This window comes from Heteronotia binoei, chromosome 8, assembly GCF_032191835.1.
Source record: "Heteronotia binoei isolate CCM8104 ecotype False Entrance Well chromosome 8, APGP_CSIRO_Hbin_v1, whole genome shotgun sequence".
In the NCBI taxonomy this organism is placed as follows: Eukaryota; Metazoa; Chordata; class Lepidosauria; order Squamata; family Gekkonidae; genus Heteronotia; species Heteronotia binoei.
This window is the reverse complement of record NC_083230.1, coordinates 27,302,786-27,306,640: the sequence shown is the minus strand read 5'-3', so window position 1 is coordinate 27,306,640 and position 3,855 is coordinate 27,302,786.

Below are 3,855 nucleotides of genomic sequence, written 5' to 3'. Positions count from 1 at the left end.
TCCACTCCCAATCAATACTCCCTCTAAACTGTCTTGTGAGCAAAAACTGTACATTTGTGAGCTATTGGCATACAAATTGTGAGCTACCGCATAGTTGGCTCCAGGGCCATTTTTCTTGAGCTAGGACAAAAATATGTGAGCCAAAGGCTAAGAAACTGTGAGCTAGCTCATACTAACTCAGCTTAGAGGGAACACTGCTCGCAATTCTATTCCCAATACTGGGATGTACTAAAACGAATGACAGGATGGTCCACAGGAAACAATAGCAGAGCCTGGATGGTCCATAGGATATAATGGGAGAGAAGATTGTCCATTGACTTGCATGGGCTTCATTGAAATACATTGAAGCACAGAAACGGCTGCAACAAAAACCTGGAATGGATAATCTTCTCCCCATTATATCCCAGGTACCATCCAGGCTCCCATCCAGACTCTGCTATTGTTTCCTATGGACAATCGTCTGCCAACCTCCAGCACTGGATTGACAGTGCTTTGCCAACCTCCAGGACTGGATTGACAGGGAAAAATGTACCTTGCCAACCCCCAGGACAGGATTGCCAGGCAAAAAGTACCTTGCCAACCTCCAGGCCTGGCCTGACAGAGGAAAATGTACCTTGCCAACCTCCAGGACTGGATTGACAGGAGAAAAGGTAGTCTGCCAGCCTCCTTGTCAATCCAGTCCTGGAAGTTGGCAAAGTACCTTTTCACCTGTCAATCCAGTCCTGGAGGTTGGCAAAGTACCTTTTCCTTTGTCAATCCAGTCCTGGAGGTTCGCAAAGTGCCTTTTCGCCTGTCAATCCAGTCCTGGAGGTTGGCACACGACCTTTTCCCCTGTCAATCCAGTCCTGGAGGTTGGCACACGACTTTTTCCCCTGTCAATCCAGTCCTGGAGGTTGGCACACGACTTTTTCCCCTGTCAATCCAGTCCTGGAGGTTGGCAGAGTGCCTTTTCACCTGTCAATCCAGTCCTGGATGTTGGCAAAGTATCTTTTCCCTTGTCAATCCAGTCTTGGAGGTTGGCAAAGTACCTATTCCCTTGTCAATCCAGTCCTGGAGGTTGACAAAGTACTTTTTTGCCTGTCAATGCAGTCCTGGAGGTTGGCAAAGTACATTTTCCCCTGTCAATCAAGTCCTGGAGGTTGGCAGAGTACCTTTTCACCTGTCAATCCAATCTTGGAGGTTGGCAAAGTACCTATTCCCTTGTCAATCCAGTCCTGGAGGTTGACAAAGTACCTTTTTGCCTGTCAATGCAGTCCTGGAGGTTGGCAAGGTACATTTTCCCCTGTCAATCAAGTCCTGGAGGTTGGCAGAGTACCTTTTCACCTGTCAATCCAATCTTGGAGGTTGGCAAAGTACCTATTCCCTTGTCAATCCAGTCCTGGAGGTTGACAAAGTACCTTTTTGCCTGTCAATGCAGTCCTGGAGGTTGGCAAAGTACATTTTCCCTTGTCAATCCAGTCCTGGAAGTTGGCAAAGTACCTTTTTGCCTGTCAATCCAGTCCTGGAGGTAGGCAAAGTACCTATTCCCTTGTCAATCAAGTCCTGGAGGTTGGCAGAATACCTTTTCTCTTGTCAATCCGGTCCTGGAGGTTGGCAAAATACCTTTTTGCCTGTCAATCCAGTCTTGGAGGTTGGCAAGTACCTTTTCCCTAGTCAATCCATTCCTGGAGGTTGGGAAAGAAGCTTTCCCCCTGTCAATCCAGTCGTGGAGGTTGGCAAAGTACCTTTTCCCTAGTTAATCCAGTCCTGGAGGTTAGCATAGTACCTTTTCGCCTGTCAATGCAGTCCTGGAGGTTGGCAAAGTACCTTTTCCCTTGTCAATCAAGTCCTGGAGGTTGGCAAACTACCTTTTCCCTTGTCAATCAAGTCCTGAAGGTTGGCAGAGTACCTTTTCCTTTGTCAATCCAGTCCTGGAAGTTGCCAAACTATCTTTTCCGTTGTCAATACAGTCCTGGAGGTTGGCAAACTACCTTTTCCCTTGTCAATCCAGTCCTGGAGGTTCGCAAAGTTCCTTTTCGCCTGTCAATCCAGTCCTGGAGGTTGGCAAAGTGCCGTTTCCCTTGTCAATCCAGTCCTGGAAGTTGGCAAAGAACCTTTTCCGTTGTCAATTCAGTCCTGGAGGTTGGCATACGACCTTTTCCCCTGTCAATCCAGTCCTGGAGGTTGGCAAAGTACCTTTTCTGTAGTCAATCCAGTCCTGGAGGTTGGCATATGACCTTTTCCCTTGTCATTCCAGTCCTGGAGGTTGGCAAAGTACATTTCCCCTTGTGAATCCAGTCCCGGAGGTTGACAAGGTACATTTTCCCCTGTCAATCAAGTCCTGGAGGTTGGCAAAGTACCTTTTCCCTTGTCAATCCAGTCTTGGAGGTTGGCAAAGTACCTATTCCCTTGTCAATCCAGTCCTGGAGGTTACAAAGTACCTTTTTGCCTGTCAATCCAGTGCTGGAAGTTGGCAAAGTACATTTCCCCTTGTGAATCCAGTCCTGGAAGTTGACAAAGTACCTTTTCCGTTGTCAATCCAGTCCTGGAGGTTGGCAAAGTACATTTTCCCTTGTCAATCCAATCCTGGAGGTTGGCATAGTACCTTTTCGCCTGTCAATGCAGTCCTGGAGGTTGGCAAAGTACCTTTTCCCTTGTCAATCCAGCATGGAGGTTGGCAAGGTACATTTTACCCTGTCAATCCCATCCTGGAGGTTGGCAAAATACATTTTCCCTTGTCAATCCAATCCTGGAGGTTGGCATAGTACCTTTTCGCCTGTCAATCCAATCCTGGAGGTTGGCAAAGTACATTTTCCCTTGTCAATCCAGTCCTGGAGGTTGGCAAGGTACATTTTACCCTGTCAATCCCATCCTGGAGGTTGGCAAAATACATTTTCCCTTGTCAATCCAATCCTGGAGGTTGGCATAGTACCTTTTCGCCTGTCAATCCAATCCTGGAGGTTGGCAAAGTACATTTTCCCCTATCAATCCAGTCCTGGAGGTTGGCAAGGTACATTTTCCCATCAATCCAGTGCTGGAAGTTGGCAGACTACCTTTTCTCCTGTCAATCCAGTCCTGGAGTTTGGCAAAGTACCTTTTCCCCTGTCAATCCAATCCTGGAGGTTGGCAAAGTACATTTTCCCCTGTTAATCCAGTGCTGGAGGTTGGGAGATGATTGTCCATAGGAAACAATAGCAAAGGCTGGATGGGAGCCTGGATGGTCCATAGGATATAATGGGAGAGATTATCCCTTCCAGATTTTTGTTGGAGCCATTTATGCGCTTTAATGTATTTCATTGAAGCCCATGGAAGTCAATGGACAATCTTCTCTCCCCTTATATCCTAAGGACCATCCCCACTCTGCTATTGCTTCCTATGGACCATCCTGTCATTCTTTTTAGTACATCCCCCAATATTCGACATTCCACTTTAATTTGTAGCTTGCTGATTTTCGTCGCTGTCTCAGAGTCTAGACAGCGTTTAAAGAATTTCAGAACACTAGCTGGAAACTTGCTGGGGACAAAGTGTAGATGACTGGGGAAGGCAATGGCAAACCACCCCGTAAAAAGTCTGCCGTGCAAACGTCAAGTGATGCAACTTCATCCCAGAATCGGAAACGTCTGGTTCTTGCAAAGCGGGACTACCTTTATCTTTTTATCTGGAAGCTCTTTTCAAGGACTCTCGGCCTTTTAATCCCAAACATGTAAAGCAATGATGCAATTAAACTAGAGGTAAAGAGAACGCACAGGCTTGCGAGTGTCCGTTAAAGTCCCCAAATCGGCAGCCTCAATAGGCCCACAGTGCTTAGCTCCCCGCTACAAACAGGGCTAAATCCCCTTCCCTCCAGAACATGGCATGGCGCCATACGTAGTTCCT